At 35.1% G+C, this 20,860-nt stretch overlaps 1 protein-coding gene across 8 annotated transcripts in view; it reads right to left on the bottom strand.

The window, feature by feature from the left end:
• The window catches only part of ARB2A (ARB2 cotranscriptional regulator A), a 455,970-nt gene that overhangs the window by 118,230 nt on the left and 316,880 nt on the right, over positions 1-20,860 (bottom strand). The gene's annotated exons all lie outside the window — the stretch shown is intronic.

The raw sequence follows: 20,860 nt of genomic DNA, 5'->3' as shown, positions 1-20,860 counted from the left end.
TATATATATATATATATATATATATGTATATATATGAAACCACAATATTCCATCTAACTATAAAGAAATTCCATTCTTCCCCTAATGAATTTCTACTATCTGTAAAAGTGAACCAAGAGGATTTTACTCTTATTATATGGATACTGAAATCACCTTGGTTTACTCTGAAAAATGAAAGAATGAAAGAGTATGAATACACATATTTCTAAAATGTGTGTATAATCAAAAGAGGATTTCAGAGAAAAGTACAAATGTGAGGACAGCAAAAAGAAAAAAGTAGTCCATGAATGTTCAGCACTTATAGGTAAAACTTAAGCAAAAACTATAGCTAAAATTTTTTTAAAAAGCGCTCTTAAGTCTCTTTATTAATTTAAAATTCATCACAAATATAGAACTGCCTTCTGCTCCAATCCCCTTAAGTCATCTTGTTAAATTTTGTCACAACATGTGTTACTGTAGTTCTACACTTTTACCTTTGCACTTTGTAGTGTGTAGCAGAGCAACATAATTAACCACTGCTAGGTAGTGTTTACGTTAGTTCTCAAAAGGTTAAGAAGCTGATTATAGCTAAAATCAGCTTTGCCTGAGGCTTCAGGGGCTCTGTGTAATCACATTAGACAAGCAGGGCACAGTGTCACCTAACACAAACCAGTGGCACTTTCTTCTTTGCTCTGACCCCTTCCGCTCCCCCCCCTTTTTTTATTAGGGGAACAACTCACGCTTTGTGCTTTTACCAGATAATTTTAAAAGACTTGTTTCTAATAAATTTGACATGAAATCTCATAAGATGTCCACCTGTTCAAAAGTACTGAGAGCAAGTAGAGAAATTTTTGAAAAAAAATTTGAGAAAAAATCTTGTTAAAAAGAAGCCTACATTTAGAGAGCTTGAGGTGTTTTAAAGAAAGTATTTTTCTTAAAAGGCAGGTGACAACACGATCACATGTACATGATGTAACGAACATTTCCTAGCTTTGGACAGACTGTCAGTTTTGTTCTGCAGAAAACCACATAGTGGCTGATCTGCTTCCAAGAGAACTCAGAGAACTTTATAAACCTGATAGATAACACATTAGCATTTCTAAGAAGCCAGGGGTAACACACTCTGCTGAGTTATAGCTCATCCTCTCTCCATCTCTACTCTTTGAAGTCAGGCAAGACGAACTGTATAATGGACACATTTAAGGAAGAGGTTTAATAAGGTGAGGAGAAGAGCACACCAGCCCTACTTCAGAGACTCCCTTTCCACAAGGTGCTAAATTTAAATGCAGTAAGAAGTATCAGTCAAATCCAAACCTTGCTACCTCTGAGCCTAAAGGGAACAAAAGAATGAACACTAGATATTTTAAAAGAAAAGCAATGGCAAATTTAAATAAAATCTAGAATCTTGTTCTTAAAAAATTTATGAATCATTATTAGAACTATATTTGACTTTAAACTTTTGGTCCAAATGCTACATATTTATTACTGTGCTTGAAATATAGAAACGAAATGAATGTAAACATCCTACACATGAGTGATCAGGAGAATATGAGTTTTGCTAATGATTTATTCTGGGCAATAAAATCAAAACTTGTTATTTTAATTGATTATGTCATAAAGAGTTCCTGGAGAAGTCAAATCTTGCTATTTGCACAGTCAGACAATTTCTGCTAATCCAGCAGTACTTAACAAATCCACATGTGGTTAGCTTGTCTTGCTGTAGCTGTATATCACATTTCTGTGCTGCAAGCTGTGCAAAAAAAATCAATATGCCAAGTTTAACAAAAGGACAGGAAACATGATGTTCTCCTATATTTCCAATGAACCTCAAATGACTCTGCTGTTCATACTCAGTACAATTTATGGCAGCGAAATGTATTCTTCAATGAAAAAAATCTACAATGGAGTGAATTATATAAATTCAGAGCTGAAGTTCTGCCTTATTCCATAATAACAACTTACTTAGAAGATTCTGACATTCTGATTCAATGTGCACAGTACAATCAGCCATTCACAAGGCGTATTTTATTTTTCTTGATGAAGGCTAAAGTATATTCCTTAGCCCAAATAAATATATGCTGCCTATCTATGGTAATACTTTGATATACATATTTAATTTAGGTTTTGGAGACTTTTTTCCACGATCTCTTTTAGCATGCGAAACACAGGATGAGATGGTATCTATCTGGCAAATGCTTTAAATTATAACACTCAGGACAAAAAGCTCAGTGGGTCCAGAACTACTGCATTGGTTAATTGATTCTAGATTTTAACATCTTCTTTTACTGCCGCAGAAATACACTATGTGTGGAAGTAGATTAGGACGAAATGTTAAGAATGAGGTAGGAGTGGTCATGACCAATAGGTCAGCACAGAGTGGTGCCACTTCTGCCTTCTCAAGTCAGTGATGTGGAACTAAATGTGGCAAAACAACCAGTAAGCTGGACTTCAGCCAAAGGAATCAGAACTGTTGCCACAGTTGCCTGTTTTGTTTTGTTTTTTTGTAGCTGTTGCTGCTGGTATTTTTGGTTTTGTTTTTTAATTTGAGTAAAAAGAGAATTGGCTTTAGGAATCTTCAAAAGGGACATACACAAAGAAAAATAAGGAAGCTAAACAATCCACAATTACAGAGGAATTCACTTAAACATATGGGGAACTCTTTGGTAATTTCTCTTCATTCCAATGAGCAGCAGTAAATGGATTAATGGCACTTAGCTGGGAGAGCATGTCCGTGATCAGAACTGAAGGTATAAACTGTTATATACAACACACTCAGAAGATCACACTTATTTCTAACTTTCTACTAATGTGTTATTTGTAGGACAAATTTCATTCACAGATTAATACACTATTTAAAAGAGGATGGGCATTAAGTTCCCAATCAGAAAATAACAATGTAATGATTTTAAGTGTTGAATAATATTAATGTTGCTATAAATAATCATTTCAGTAAAATTCATATTCCTATTTCAAAACAGAGGATACAACATGGCCCAGAATACTGATAGGAAGTTTTTGTATGGTTGTTCAGAAAACCCAGAGTACTAAAGCTTGGGAAAAAATATACCAAGGTACACAAATCATAATTTAATTGTATATTGAAGTAGACTCTTTAAAGTCTGCAATCACAATTAATAGTCATATATAAACCCCAGTTAGTTGTATGGCCCTGGTATATAACCCACTCCCAGGAGATGAGAGAATTACATTTTTGGAAAATGCTTAATTATTTTCACAACAACGAAAAAGGATCTAACCATTTTACTTCTGCAGAACGGTTTATTACTGAGGAAAACTGCCTTAACGTGTTATTGGTTTTTGGTTTAAATGGCGATTCAAATTATTTTTCCACATTTTTCATCTTTATAGATTTAGTATTTTCTAGCTTTTTCTCACCCCTCTATATGTTCTTTGGTAGTACCTCTTTCCTCTTTACTGGAAAGCAGCTATTAATGAGATTTCCCTATCACTTTATTGCCAATAAATCAAATCTACAGATTCCCTTCTGACGTAAACGCCTGTTCTCTGTTCTTGAGGCAACACTGCCAGGTCTCTCTGGGGTGTCTTCTTCAGACCGCCAATCATCTCTTTATACTCAAAAGGAGGGGTCCAACTGCACTTTTTCTAGCACTACTTCATTTCTTCGGTGTCTCTGGTATCTTCACTTCTTATCTGCCCACACAGGAGATTACTTCATAACTTTTATACACCTCAAAATGTCGGAATCTTTACAAAATTATCCCGAGTTTTCTCCCTGCTATCTATTATCTATAGGCCAGAATACACGAGGCGTTGCAAACTGAAACATTTGGTCTGTCGGAATTCTTGGGCTATGGAGAGCGTACTTAATTCAGCCTTAATTAAGGCACTAAGAGGAATCTCAGCTGGATAAGATCATGAAAATCATCTACCTGCCTAATATTTAAAACAATGAGAGATCCTGAGAAATTCAGTAACTGGCCCGGAGCAACATATTGGTTAGTGACTCTGATCTTTTCATACCCACATTGTGCTTTTTTTTAGTCCCCTGCAATTATTATGCTCTTCAAACAGAATTGAAGTCAAAATTTTAACTTCTCATTTTCCTACCTTTTTTGTTCCCTTCCTTTAAGGAATGCAGATATAAAGATCCTTTGGTTCCTATTTTTAGCACTCTGAAAATCCATTTGGGTTCCCGGTCTTTGAAAAAGCTCCCTTTTTCATTTTCCTTATGCCCTCTTTTCTGAGCATTTTAGAGTAGGTTCCTCTCTCTCCCGACCTTCAACACTAGAAGAGAGGTGCATCATTTTGTTGTTTGCCCTTATCTACTTAAACCACCATGTGCCCCTTCTTTTTCAAATCCCTTGGAGATACCCGTTTATGACACTTTGTAAAGTCCATCTAACTACTGGACTGAAGACAACAGCTGCATGCTACTACCATCACTTAATCTTCAACTCTATTTCTTCATATCCTTTAATTTTTAGAAACAAAAAACTCTAGAACTGAAATAGGTATTAAAGATTCTTTAATCTCTCTCAAATGTAAGAATTCCTTCTATCAAATTACTGACAAGTGGTCATTGAGCATTTACTTGAATGCTTCGAAAGATGGAAAGCTCATTAGTTTACAATGCAGTCCATTCCATTTCCCAAACAATACAATCATTATATTGAGCTTATTTAATTCCCATAATCCACAATTAAAGCTTCCGTCGTAAGTATTCAGAATGTCATATATGGTTTGGGGTTGAGAATAGCTAAATCATTAAGTCTTCTGTTAGTCCTTTGGTGCTGTCACTTTAAGATCTGCATGCTATCTACCAGATTTCAAGAGCTGCTCCCCCTGCCTCCTACCCCATGGTACTGAATACCTACCATCAACTTTACCAAATTATTCAAGGAAAATAATTTAAAATTTTTATCTGAGCCATTTAAAGAAAAATTGAAAATCTTCAGCTGATGCTAATTCTACACTTCTCAAGAAACTGGCTTGCATAATATTTTAGTACCTACTTGGTTATGAGTATAGGAGAAGCTCTAATATATTAACTTTTATATTGCTGGAAAACTATATGTCCATGAAAACTTTATTATTTTTTCACTAGAGAAAGCATGTGCTTCCAAGAATTATATTTCAGGCATTTATGATGGACAATCCATGTTTTAGACTTCATTCCTTTTAACTTCATTGATTTACAGGGCCAAGTACCAGACTCAACTTTTAATATTTTATTTTGTGAACCTAACTAAAGTGGCAGGCGTATACACAATCTTACCTACATGTGTATATTATACTTTTGAAATAAACATAATGAAGAACATTATATGTTTAATGGGAACATAGTCTAAGGCCTTGTGGTAAAATGCATAATTTTGGGAAAAGTGAATAAATAAATAAATATGGTCTATTTTTTAGTGGTAAAATCCTGAAAGTAAGCAAATATGCTAACTCTTTGGACTGGTTTAACTTTGAGATTCGTGTAAAGGGTAGTTTTTAATTTGACAGGTTTGGAAAAGGGGAAGGCGGGAAGCAGAGGGGTGGATCCTAGCGAGGCAGCTCTGTAAGATGAATTGCTATTAGGGCAGAGCGGCTGGTAACAGTAATAGCTGGAAACCGTAAGTGTTACAGGCTTTGAAGTCAGTTCAGCTTTGATGTCTTACTCTCATAGTTAATCGTAAGATAGTATGGAAGAGGAAAAAAATAAGACTTTCCAATACTGTCTGTGGTGCCACTGCTTAGGAAATCCTAGCATGAAAAAAGACTGGTGTCTGTGTGAACTTTAAGTAGCACCAGTTTACTCTCTATTTTGAAAAAGTTTTAAATTACTGATGTGACAATTAAAATTATTTGTTAGTTTGGGGCAAGCACATGGATATGCAAAAACATACTTACATCTGTCTTTAGAACACGTGAATCAATCGATGGTGAACATGTATTCATGATGATTTGGGGTTGTCACTATGCTAACTACTACTTAGATCAAGTTATACGTATTTGGTTCCCAATCTTGAGGAATTTATTAGCTGAGGACTGATAACCCTGCCTCGAAGGAACCTTAGGCATCATCTAACCCAAGACTGAAGCCCAGAGAAGCTGGCTTATTTTGAAAACAAAACATGAAACTGCTAAGTACACCCATACATACACATAAATTAAATAAATGAAGACCAATAGATAGATAGAAATGAAGGGATAAGAGCATCTTGTGAATTTTTGGCTAGAATAAACATTATTGGAATTTCATGTTTAGACAGAGTATTGTGTCCCTAAATCCAGTCATTTTTGTAAGACTTTTATGCATTTTGCCATATTCACAAACTACCAGTACTACAAAAATACCTAGTATTTCTCTTTACACCAATTCACTTTTTCTATTTGCCTAGTCCAAAGCAATAATATCCATTAAAAAGGCTCCATGTGTTATTCATATCTTTTGCTAACATACATTAGAATAAACAAATAACTACTAAAATAAAAAAACAGTTCATCCACAAACCACCAGTAATATGTATATAAAACACTGAGATGGAGGACTCAAAGGAAGAATATATCCTAGTTATTTCTTGTGGTACTTAAATGAGAACTATGATTTTTAAGGCTGTACTCCTTAAGTTTTAGATGTCTATGTGTCCAGTGACGTATGATAACCTGAAATTCAAATTTTCTTTTCTTTAGGTTCATGTGGTTTGATGCTTCCCACTTTAAAACTTTGTTTAGTTATTGGGGCCTGCCTCCGCTTACTTCATGAGTAATAAATAATCTATAGTTTAAAAAAATCTATAATACATATGATAGTAATGATAGTCTGAGACCTAGGTAGTAACATAAAAACGTTGAAAGAGAAATTTTTCTTTTGACTCTTTCTTCATAGGTCTTATTGCTTTAAAATAATAAAAAAAAACCTTCTAGATGCAGAAACAATCTTACAGGCATGACTTTACTGGGAAAAGGAAAAGAACAATTGAAGTTCTATGGCATTCCTCTTGTTTTTGTGTCGGTATCATGTAATGAGATGCGGAAGAATCCAAAGCCAGATACTAGAAGAGAGGGGTTAACTACACCTCATGAAAACAAAAGGTTATTCCTCTGTTAAGTTCTTACCCTTTAAGTGCATTAGAGTTGACTGTAAACATAAACAAGAGCCACTGGTGGGCAATTAAATTTGAAGAAGTGGCTCATAAAAAGTGGAATATTCAGTATGTATTAGAATCAGTTACACAACATCTGATTTAATAGTTAGATTTTAAGCGTTCCCTTATAATACATGTTAAATGGTCTCAACGAATCATATTCTGTTAATGTAGCAAAATGACAATTTCAATGTAGTCTAAGGTTTGTAGGACAAGAACATTAAAGCAAATTAATCTGTAATCCTTTATCTACGTTACAAGATTGAAAATCTGCAGGCATTTTTAACAAGAACTTTAAAATGAATTTGCCATTCCCAAAGTCATCTCACTAGACAGGAAAGAGAGCTTGGCATGTGACCAATAAATTATGAGAGAGCAACACCTCGGGGTTAGAGGGCACTGATGGCTTCAACAAATCTCACCAGCTAGGGCAGCAGATTAAGCTGGGGGATAGGATGCCCTACAACCCTAACCTGCTAATACCTTTAAATTCTTAAGAATGACCTCTAGTCTGCTCTTTCTTATTAGTTGTTAGTTATACTAATTACAGTTTAACTGGTATTGTTGGTACCAGTTTTTCCCTCAAAAGACATGTAGAGAAAGGTTATCTCTAACAGCTTCCAATAACTTTAGCCAACTTCTGCTGTGTGCATTAGGGGCACTTACCTCCAGCTTTGAATGGGTCTTTTATAGACATCAAAGGAAAGACACTAAAAGCAATGTGTGTTTGTGGATTCTATAAAGCATTTCATGTAGGAAGCTGTAAAAATAAGAACAGTAACTTCTGTGACTAGAACTTTAGAATAGTTTAAAATGAGGTAATTTATTTTTTATGTTTATTTTCAACTTATAGGGGCTGGTGATTTCAAATATAAGGAGCTAGTTACACCTTAACCACACTAGTGAAGTAAAAATACTTAGCCCATGAAATCCCCTAAAAAGTTATAGTATTTAGAAAGGGATAATGAAATTTCTATCATGATCTTTTAGAACTGTTTCAAGTTCAACATTTACATTGATGTTAACCTAACATTATATAGAATTGTGCACAGATTCCAAAGCCCATTTACAAAGATTCAAATACCATCTGTGAAGCTGTAGTAAATTACCCTGTGACATTAATCTTTAAACCAGGCAGTAAATCAGAACAGAAACATACCAAAGAGATTTAAAGCAAGAGAGTCATAACTGAGTTATAGAGATTAATGTAAATAGTTTCACATATAACAGTTGTAGGTTCTCAATATCATGTTGTCTTTGCCTTGAATGAAACATATAAAATTGTTTCTAAATGTCAAAAATAAATTATTAATAGCTAAAGGACACCAGTGTTTTTTGTGTATACATATTAAAAAAAAAACCCAAACCTGTGAAAATGATGGCTGAGAAGCGTTGTTAATCTAAGTGTGCTCCGAGTTAAAAATACAATAACAAAACTTCAATTTTATACAATAGACACATTAGGGAGTGTCTATTAATGTTACAAAAAGAAACTTAGTTTTACAAAAGGGAATCTTCATATCAAACTTAGTGTTGTTAAAAGATGCTGACCAACAGAATTTTGACTTAGACGAAACCCTTTGGGAAAATGAAGACACATAATTAGAGTACTGTGTGTCATCAAACCCAAAATACCATTGATGTTAAGATTCATCATTACTCCAAGTACCACTTAGAAAAAACACTACCAATTAAGCTATGGCACAATGCTTTCTTATCACATTGACTGCAAGATATATTTAAACTTTAGGTAGTTAAAATTACATCTTGTATTCACAATGAAATACAATATTTCATAATAAATTGACTGGTCTATCAATATATTTAATGAATAAAATTTTTTGTGTGAGAGAGCAATTTAATTTTGAAATATAGTCACTAGGCTATATTAAATAATTTTATTGTATATAAAGCATTGAGAGGACATTGACCATACATTTTCTATCTTCTCTGAGGACAGAAGAAGAGGAAGAGCAACTGATGCATTAGTGATTTCAGTTTGCTTGTCTAATTTGTTGATTTACTATTGAAGGCAAACAGATTGCAAGAACCTATATTATTTCAACTGGATATAAAAATAATTTATGAATAACAAAATAGGTCCTAGATTTTTATTTTTCACTGCAATTTAAAAAATAAAGCATAATATATTTATCTGTGAGAGTTGAGGGACAATTTTTCCAGAAGTCTAGAACCCTAGTAATCCCCCCAAACTTCTATAAAACAGATTACTACAATAGATTATTATGTGCTAGAAGATAAATACCAAATGAAAGTATGACCAAGAGAGAAATTAAATACTGGGAAAAATAACCCCCAAATATCAGCAGCTCTCCCTTGAAAAGATTAATTTGGTTGTATCAATGGATAAAGTAGGATTAATAGGAAGAACTAGTGGACTGTCTGTGTATGTTCAAACGTTAAAACTGGCCTATGGTACAGATGCTATTAAGCTATCTTAGGATATAGGTGAGTAAATGCCACTCTAGGACCCAAAAGTATTGACAGGAGTGAATACCGCTGCAATTAGGCCCTCTGCATAGTGGCACACAGGAATCAGTAACAGCAAAATGACCCAGGGTGAACCATTACAGAATCACAAACTTGAATAATAGTCTGCTGATGGATCAGTTCAAGTGTTCAAAATGTAGAATCTTCTTGTATTTAGTTATCCCACATATTCTTTTCTCTCTGCATCAGATCACATAAGCATCTGATTGTGGCACATACATTAAATCTTCCAAGAACCTAGAGAAACTGACACAATGACAACTGTAGTGGACATATCCAAAATCCTTCTTTGGGGAAGCACTCTTCAACTCACATAGCCCTTTGTGGGGCTACCAGTTACAGTGTCCTGCCCCAGTGCCAACCCCATCATAGATATGGCTGGCCCAGGCTGGTCGATCACAGCCAGTCTGGTCCTACTCCTCAATCTCTTTGGCTTCAGTGCTGAGTTCAGGGATCATCACAGTACTCCAGCAGGACTGATCAGATTCCTATTTGGATGCTAGAGCTTTTCCTCTGGGAAAAATGCTGAACAGAAGATGCTCCAACTGCTTGTAGCCACCCTCCTTATCTATGTGAAGAAAGCCCTGTCTGCAAGCAAGAAAGAATGAGGCCAATAGGCCAATAGGCCAATAGGCAAAGAAAAGTAGAGAAGGAGATGGAGGGACAGTCTTGGTAACAGAGTTTGAGCCCCAGAATCTAGCAGTACCAGCAGTAAATCTAACCCTGGGTTTTCCCATTGACATTAATCAATAAATGACTGTTTTTGTTTTCTTTTCTTTTTTTTTCTTTGTTTGTTTGTTTGTTTGTTTGGTAAGCAGCTTGAACTGGACTTACGTAACTTGAAAAGAGTCTGTACTAACACGGTAATTGAAAAGGGCAGATAATATTCTACTCTTTTTTTCCAACTTCTATAAAACGACAGACTGATACTTATGTGTGCATATTTGAATTCATATATTCATTTGGATCTGTAAAATTACTACATAGTAAATTTTAATAGTAGCGTTTTTTAAAATGTTAATACATGTTTAAGGGCAAGAAGTTTCTGGATTATCCACGTTAAGTGCTATAGGTAACTGAAAGGGTAAAACGAAGTAATTCATATTGAGTTTTCTAATACTTTAAAATAATGAAGGGAGGAGGGCAGTGGGAGAGGAGAAGTAATTTATTCTCCTGATGTCTTTCTAGGCACAATTAAAAGTAGTTTGCATTTGCTGAGAACACAAGAGTTTGGTATTGGGGAAAAGTGGCATAGAAACATACTGGGAAACAAGGGAAAGCTAGCCTAAGACCATGGTTTTGTTGCAGATAATGCCCTGAATATACAATTCACTCATAAACAATTGAGATCTAGGTGTAGCTATTTCTCTTGGTTAAGAAAGCCTTGGACAACAAATGCTTTTCCAGAATGAATTTTCATGTTGCTTGAACTATCATATGTAAACCACTTTAAGAACTGAATGGAAAATAACTGTCATCTGGCATTATGATTCGTACAAGCTATATTCCACTTCAAGTTGAGTTATAAAGAACTCCAATAAAAATGTCTCAGTGTTCTCAAAATAATTACTTATCTCCCACTTTCTAAATATCCTTATCAAATCCCAACATAGTTAACTTTTAGAAGCCTTATGTTTTTAGGCTCTCTGCCTTCTAGCTCTTCTCAGTTGATGGTAAGGGTCTGAAAAGACAATTGCCTAATGGAATGCCCCAAACATGAGTCTGCTACCTCAAGCAGACCTCTCAAAATTATTCACCTAACAACTGTTTCATTATACATACTTTTGGGATTTTCAGAAGTGACCTAAATTCATAAGAAACAGATCTATCAATGCTGGATCCTAATAGATTTCTGGCCTGTCTTCAAAACTTGTATGCTGAAATAAGCTAAAAAGTGTCACTCAGTATATACAAGGACAAAGCAAGGGTGTCAAGACTTATGTATTTATTGATGGCTTCTGACACTGGTGAGTTTGCATGATTTGGGAAAATAAATTTAATCTTGTTCAACATCTACATTGGCGCTAAGGACTCATTTTAGAAAGTTTTGTAAAGATTACTATATATATTAAAGCATTTCAATATTCACAGATAGAAGCAACACTGGACTTAATAACTGAAGATCTATAGACCTTAAATTTTATTTAAAAAAGCATTATTAAGCACTGCATTGCTCTTTATGCCTTGCTAAGTACTTCTCAAAAATTCTTATGAGAGTTTTTGCTTGCTTGTTTGTTTTCTTGTTCTCAGAGTGACTCTGTACAGGAATATTTCAGTCATCTTTATTTCATATGAGGATAAAACACAGATAAGCTGTGACAAAGTGAGAGAGTGGCACGGACATATATACACTACCAAACGTAAAATAGATAGCTAGTGGGAAGCAGCCGCATAGCACAGGGAGATCAGCTCGGTGCTTTGTGATCACCTAGAGGGGTGGGATAGGGAGGGTGGGAGGGAGGGAGATGCAAGAGGGAAGAGATATGGGAATATATGTATATGTATAACTGATTCACTTTGTTATAAAGCAGAAACTAACACACCATTGTAAAGCAATTATACTCCAATAAAGATTAAAAAAACAAAAAAACAAAAAACACAGATGAATTGATGATTTATCTTAAGTCAGTTGCTTGTTAGGCACACTTACTGATCTCTGTCCCTGGTATCATGCCAGGCACTCTCTTGCATCTGGAGCCATGGGCAGGGACAGAATGACCATGTTCCATGACAGTCAACAAGGTTTTTCATCAGATTTTTTTTTTTTTTTTTGCGCACAAAGGCAACTAGGCTACTAACTTAAGACACTACCTTTGGTGTCTGACGGTTTTTTCAGTTAAACTCGTCCCTGTGTTTCTTACGATATTGCAATAAACATAAAGGTTCTGATTAACACCTTTGTATCAAAAGCCTAGTGGAGACAATGACTCTTGAGAAGAATAGGACAGTGGATCTGCCAACCATTAATTTTTCAGTAGTACAAAGGCAAACCATCTGGAAGCTTTATGCCAGCACAAAATTATTTTATTTCCTGGAAGAAAGGCCTTCAGAACCTTGGATCTTAGTATTAAGACTTAGGCTATTTGCTCTAAGTCAATATAAGAACCAGTCACCTGAAGAATGATTGTGTGTCTTAAATGACAACAACAAATCAACAGTTTTATGAAATTCATAAATATAACACAATCACAACAAATTAAAGAGATTATCTCTTGTGTTGTTCAATGTCTCCTTAAGATTGATATATTCATCTTTAAATTTAATGTTGAGAAAATATTTTTCTCAATGCATTTTGAAAGATTCATGTAATTAGCTTCACGTACTGAGAACTATGTAACTTTTTGCTATGGCTATCAGAATTTTAGCCACTGCATTTAACTCTCAATTGCAGTAACTAATCACAGCCTCGATTTCTAGTCAAAAGCAAGCCCTTTCACTTTTTTCTCCCATTCTTGACTTTTGGTCTCCCCCATCCCTCTTCTCACACCCTCCACTTAACAACTCCTAGTTTTCTTTCAAGTCTTACTTAGCTCCAGTGGTCCCTGTTCTTAATGGGACAGGTACCCCCCACTGAGTTATGTGCTCCTTCCTCTGGGTTGTTCTTTTGTCCTTTCCTCTAACCCTGGCCATGGATGAGGTGATCCTTGATTTTTCTCACTCCTTTTCTCTACTCAACCTATGTGTACCTTGTCTAATTCTGATCTTTAGTGCCTAGCCCTTAACAGGTGCTTAGTAGACATTTAACCACCAAGGAAGTATAGGGTATAATAAGAATTACTATACCCTATACTTATAAGAATGTGAGGATGTAGAACTGGAGGAAAAACAGGAGTTGGTTTGGGGCCACAACAAAGATTTCTGGGAGATGGACCAAAGCTGGATGCTGAGCATTATTCCTTTTGCTTGCCATGTTCTGGTGTAGCACCTTTGATCTACATAGCTCATATTTTACATAATGTATTTAAAATATGAGTATTAGTAGGTACATGCACATGTTTTTTAGAAGAGCAAGTGAGAAACCAAATCATTGCTTTATTTATACTTTAAAAATTTAATAATATTTGCAAGAATATTAGCAGTATAAAATATGTGCAGTCAGATAATATAATTTAATGTACATGCATATTTGTGATTAGGACAGGTAGAGTTTTATGGGTGAGTCTTAGAATGCATATGGAGGTAAACATGCTAATGATTTATAAGATGTTCCACTGAGTAAATGGAATCATTGTTGCCCTCATTAAAACAATGATAGAAAATTTATATGTGCTTTTCAGTAGAAAGCGGTATTTCATTTACATGTGGTTTTATTTCTACCGCAGTATCACTGGATCAACTGTGAGAAAATATTTAAATCTCACAAATTCAAGCACCTTCTGTTTCCTAAATGTTCACATGGTGTATATATGTGCTCAGAGAATGTTCACCAAATAAACTGTTTACTGACTAATGAAAGAAACTCCGTTTAAAAATAAAAATGAAACAATTTTTTTTATGGAGTGTGCCATTTCTGGAAACTCAAACAAAAAGGATAAAGATTCTTTCACTTCTCATTTAAAGGCATAACATTCTTGTTAGTATTTTACTTAAAATTTCTTGGCCCAGAAGACAAAAATTTACAGCATTAGATTCACTACTTTAATGATGTGACACAGAAGCAAAAACATTCTTTTCTACCTATGGTGTTGGTATGATTGCCTTTTTAGGAGAGAAAAGAACAACATAATAAATTCCTGTATGGTAAGTCTTTTCCCACCTCTTTAGTTTAAACCTCAAAGGTAATACATATTTAGCAAGCAGACTGGTACCATAAAAATATGTTTGAAATGTGGTAATCATTTATAACATTTGCATGCATTTAATGACTTATGATTACAGAAAGAATGATTTACATTTCGCACACTGAGAAAACTTACTCAGTGTCTACTTAGATTTAGCAATGCTCTTAAAACCATTTATGAAAACAACCAGTGTCTAAACACTTGCTATCAGCTGTTTTAGCTCTGCTTTTCATAAATATAACACAATCACAACAAATTAAAGGCAAGTCACTTGACTGTCCTGTTACATTAGCTTGAAGAAATTAATGGCTGGCAATGCTTAGCAGAAAGTGACGGGGCTTTCTCAATAGGCTCACAGCAATTTTTCTGGGGAAAGTAAGAATCATATCTTTATCAAAATATACAAAATTTTCTTCCTAAGATAAAGCCATTCAATCTCACTGATAAAAGTACAATTGTTGTGCTCCTAAAATAGATAGAAATAAGTAGCTACTGTAATTCTTCAGCCCATAAAGTCATTTGTTGGGAGGGAAAAAATGTTATTTTTCTTGAAATTTTCTGATGAGTTACCCTGGATTGGTGATATTACCTATGTGAATGACCTAGAGACAGAACGCAGATCTGGGCCTGCCTGGCTCCACAGCTAATGCTCTTGCCTTTCCATCACACGCCTCTCATTTAACTCCTTTGCAAGAAAAAATAAACAAGTCTCTCTGGGTTCCTACATCCTCCCCCCACAGCACGACCTATATTGTCTATCAGGAGTGGTAGATGTCACAGGTTGAATTGGGTTCCCCCCCTAATTTATACCTTGAAGTACTAAACCCCAGTACCTCAGAATATGACATTATTTGGAGATAGGGTCTTTACAAAGGTAATCAAATTACAATAAGGTCATTAGGGTAGGCTCTAATCCAATAGGACTTGTGTCCTTATAAAAGGGGGAAAGTTGAACACAGAAAAATGTATAGAGGAAAGACAATGTAAAGAGACAATAAAGAGAAGATAGCCACCTACAAGCCAAGGAGAGAGGCCTGGAACATATCCTACCCTCCCAGCCCTGGAAAGAACCGACCCTACCCATACCTTAATCTTGGACTTGGAGTCACCAGAACCGTGGGCCAATACATTTCTGTTCCTTAAGCCACCCAATCGGTGGTACTTTGTTATGGCAGCCCTAGCAAACTAATATAGTAGGCTTTGGACAGAAAAGCTAGAGTTCAATGAAGAAACAGTATGAATGAAGGCGGGACTGGGCTTGCATTTGGGAGACAACTGCGACCACAGCAGGAGATCAGGAAGGAAAGTTTTAAGTGGTGATCACAGTATGAGGAACAATGTCTTCTGTCCATTCCCATACTCTACATCCTTGTGGCCTCCATATTCAATCTGTGGTACATTGTTTTGTTCTTATTCATGGAGACTCATACAATTATTATAGGCTACAAACAACTTCAGAGATCATTCCTTTCAATTATATAACATTATATGGGTTTTCAGAAAGTCTTTATCTAAATCCTTCACATCAAAACCTTTGTTCCCTTACCTAGTTGTTATTTGACAGCTAAGGAAATGAACTTTATAATTGCCTTCCAATTATTACAATTCCAAAAGTCATTTCCCAATGTTAGATAGTATGTTTTCTAGCAACTGAGACTATTGTCTTTTTCTGTTCTTTCATTTATTCACTTTTGGCTATTGATCGATGAGCACGATTTCACTGTGTGAAACTTCCTAGGATGCAAAAGAGTGATTTATGAGCTATAAATAAAGCCCAGACAAGGTACAGTGAAAACACAATGGAGAGAAAACTTATAGGGTGGCTACTGTATAAAAGGGAAGTCCTAGGGGTTTCTTTTTATATAACCCAGTTTTATCTGTTTATCAACTCTCTCACCCTGTGGATTGCTAGACATATTTCACAGATGAGAAACTGAGGCTGAAAGAAGTCATTTCAAGTAACAGAGATGGTAGGTTACTGAGCTGAGATTTGCACCCAGAAAAGCCTGTTTTCCAAACTATGCCTTGGCTATGGTGCCATACTTCCTCTGGCTTACAATATTTGTTAACAACTGATGTTATCAGAGGCAATACTCATGTAACAGGAGGACTATAACTCTAAATCTAAATGAAGACCCCTGATACCTGATACCCCATCATATTTATCATGAGTTGTCATCACATGCTTATTTGTTTAACGCGGACACCTCAGCATACTTTAAGCACCCTGAAGGTCAGAATGAGCCTGTTTTGGTCACCATTGCATCTTAAGCACCGAGGGCACAACCTGCTATATAAGGTACTCAATTAATATTTGTTGAATGGCTACATTAACAAATAATTGAATCTAGCTTAAATTTTAATTAGGTTGGTGTTACGAGCTGAATTTTATCCCACAAAACTGTGTATGTTGAAGTCCTAATCCCTAGTACCCCCAAAGGTGACCTTATTTGGAGATAGGATCTTTACAGAGATATCTAAGTTAAAATGAGGTCAGTAGGGCAGCCCTAATCCAATGACTGGTATCCTTCTAAGAGGAGGGAATTAGGACACAGATATGTACAAGGGGAGACAATGTCAAGAGACAGGGAAAAGGAGGCTGTTTACAAGCCTGAAACAGAGATCCTTCCCTGATAGTCCTCAGAAGGAAGCAACTCTGCAACACCTTGATTTCAGACTTCTAGCATCCAGAACTGTGAGAAAATAAATTTCTATTCTTTGAGCCACCCAAGCTATAGTACTTTGTTATGGCAGCCCTAGCTAACTAATATATGATATATTGAAACTAATTCTCTTTCAGTAAAAAGGTGTATGTTAAGATTTGCCCACTACTCAGTCAATGATATCCAAGGTTTTACAGCTGTTCCAGGAGCATTATCATCCATTCTAAGACAACAATTCAACTTAATGCATCTTATACACTGCCCTGGCCAGTTCTAAAAGAAGGCCTATACCATGCATCCCAGAAGGAACACTAATTATTAAACAATAGAGTTACTCCTTTGGCAAAGAAGAAATGACATGTTAAACAGGTTGTACAGATTTAGAAGAGAACATTGATTTTAAAATCAATGGAAGGCCTCAATTTTTCCTTTTCTGACCATAGTCTTTGGCAGGCAGGCAGTAGAAGAGTCAATAGCGATAAGTGAAGTTGGTTTGCATTTCGAATTTTGCTGGAAGCTGGGGGAAGGAAACCTAAGAAACACAAGTTCAGTGCCAAAGTAGCTGATTTTGCCGTTAGGAGAATTCACAACAAGGCTCACAGCTAAAAAGTGAGGTGGCAGAGCAGCAGCCCAACATACCTACCCGCTGGGTTCTTTTCTGGAGGCAGCCCCTGAGGTAAACCATACAGACTCCCAAAGCTTCTTGTCATGTTTCTCTTCACTGGTGTAACCATGATAATGTTAATGCCTTGTTTTAAGGATTCTACTGGGTATTGGGGTAGATTTACTTCATGACAGTTCATCTTTCAATTGGCTGGGGCTGTAATCACAGGAACGGACTCCCTTCAAATCTAAAAATCCACAGATCTCATTTATATTCATTTAGTTTCTTCAAACATGACAAGTAGGGAGAATTCTACCGTGATAAAACCAGGATTTTGAATTTTCAAATACTTTTTTTAAATTGAAAAGTAAACATCCAGGAACATGAAAATGATTTGGGCTTATATCATATTCTAAATGTAGGTTAACTACACTGAGGTATATAAACACTCTAATTGTAATTGTAAATTACCATGTTGTGCAGGAAAACAGACATATGGCAGGTATCTTCATTCACTGAGCTACACTACAGCTCTTTAACATTAATGGATATCTGATTTAAAAAACCCTGATTTTTAGCAATGCCTTTCCAACTGATATGTCCCAATACTCCTCCGTTTAGAGAATTGCCTTTCTTTTACAGAAACTACAAATCTGACTAAAAATGAAAAGGCCATATTTATTATTCTAAAATATTGTTTTATAATGAGAAATGACCATTTAGAGACAAGAAAGACTAGAAGAATGAATATTTTTAGGAATCCTGGATTTTCTGGAGTCTTTGTTTAGATATATTTCTTGGATTTTTAAACTGTATAATACATACAGCAAATTTTTAAAAATTCACCAGTAATACCTATTATATATATTTTTTCCTGTAATATACCTTTCTCCTTAAAAAATAAAAAATGACAACATAAAGTTTAATAAATTGTTTCGCCTCATTCAACAATCTTTTCTGAACTGTTTGTCAGTTTTTACCCTATATGGTGTTCCTTTTTATTTATTTAACCCTTTATTGAACGTTGTTTCTAACTTTTCATTGTTAAAATTTTTTAAAAATGCTGTGGTACCACCCTTATCACTAAATTTTTGCATACATATAACAATTATTTTCTTATAAACATTATTTAAAAGTTGAAATGATGGGCCAAAGGAAAAGCACATTTTAAAAACTTCTCATATGAATTACCCAACAGCCTTTCATGAAGGTTGTACCAATTTACATGACCACAGATGGAATAGCCAAATACTTGTTTCTTTTATTTTGTTCATCACGACCACAACACTGTGTTCAAATTATTGTAGTTTCATAACATCTGGTAGAACAAGGCCCTAACGCTTTACCTTCAAAATTTCCATATTTCCCTAAGTTTCATTCCTTCAGTTTAGAATCACTTTGTCAAGTAATACTCCCATATTCCACTAGGATTTTATTCGAATGGAATTGTAGTTTTCATTGTAAAAACATTGTTCTACATAGATAATACAATTTTGTACCCTAAAAAGAATTCATAAATGGATTCTGCCAAGGATATCAGTACTGTTTAGTAAGACTATTTCTAGAAGAAAGTCATAAACAAAAGTGGCTATTCTGAAAAATAAATCCCTATGACACAGTTTTAGTATAATAAACAATGACGTATACTACACACATTTTAAAAATATGAAATAATAGAAAACAGATGCTATTTTAAGAGCAGGATAATGTTTTGGAATAAGGAGGAATCTCCTAACACCTCAAGTTTTCTTAGACAAGAAGTAGGATAACTTCTAGGGAAGAGAGAAATTGTTCTTTATGATAAGAATCTAATTAAAGTGCCAAGGAATGATAAAAGCACAAGAACAACAAAGGCAATAATCAATACAGTATTTGGTCTGAATTTGAAAGACTTATGTAAGAACTGATTCAGGGCCTTTATAGTGTACTGGCTAGAGATACCAAGAAAATACAGACTTGAAGAAAACCAGGAATTACCTATAGTTTTCAAGGGAAAACTCTCAAAAGTAAGATGATCAATGGGAAGGTGTTGCTTAAATTCTAAAATCGTAGATCTACAGAGTCATGGTCCCCACTGAAAATGTGATGAAGGCTACCATCACCATCTTTGAAGAAAATGCACATATGTACAAACATGCTATTCTGCTTATACCTCAAAGAGGTTTGGCATCTTCAGGTTGAGAATACCTGCCTTGTCAAAAGGAAATACAAGATAAAGGAAACATTTGATACAGAAATTTTCAGAATGATGGTAAAGATCCCATTGAGTGAGTGGTTGGAATTTATGTTTTTAACTGAGGTAGGGGAAAATCTGTCAAATATGAAGACTTTGGACTGTTGTTTGGAACCTGCCTCTACTAACTTCTCCCCTGAAATTGTTCTAAGACATGTACCCGTGACATCTTTGTAAAAGAAATGATATAGCTTACTTGATTTATGTTATTTGATCTCTGACATATGACACTGTTACCCACTGACAACATACTCGTGGTTTTTTGAAGTTTGGCTCCATTTTCACTAACCTATGTGTCTTGACAGTGCTCTATTTTCAGATATTGACGAGAGGAAGAAATACACATTGGAAGAAACCAGAAGAAACTAGAAAAAAGCAATTAATAAAAATAAACCCAAAATTAAATAATTAGGAAATAAAAACAGTAAATAGGATTAAAAATAAAAGATTTGTTATTTGAAAATACCTGTAGATAAATTCTTTGTAAGACTGATTAAGGAAAAAAGTAGAGAAAAAAATGGACAAGATTAGTAAGCAAAAAGAATACATAAACTCAGATATAATATATGGTGATAGAATTATAAAACCATAAATATTACATGGAGGTGTACGGCAGCAGGTGTGAAAACAAAGAGGGAATGACTTCTGTTTAGTATACGATGACCCATACTGACCAACGTAGAAGTAGAAAACTGGAAAAGACCAATTTCATGGAAGAGATTGGAAAAGTGATTTAAGATGCACCACTGCAAAAGCCACCAGGGAGTTGGATAGTTGGATCAACTATCACAAATATCCTCTACAAAGCATTTCTGAGCTCAAAAGAAAGTAAGGGAAATTCCCAGGGAATAAACCAAATGGAGCTGAAAAGTGAATTAGGAAAGAACACATCTTTCAAGAAAAAGGGGAGAACAGGCAAACTCTTTGTGTTTCAACAAGGGCTCTGGGTAGGCTCTATGTACTCTTTTCCTGTCCCA

This window comes from Mesoplodon mirus (assembly GCF_964341445.2).
Source record: "Mesoplodon mirus genome assembly, chromosome: 5".
Taxonomy (NCBI): Eukaryota; Metazoa; Chordata; class Mammalia; order Artiodactyla; family Ziphiidae; genus Mesoplodon; species Mesoplodon mirus.
Note: the sequence above shows the minus strand (reverse complement) of the source record. Positions and strands in the feature narration are given on the sequence as shown.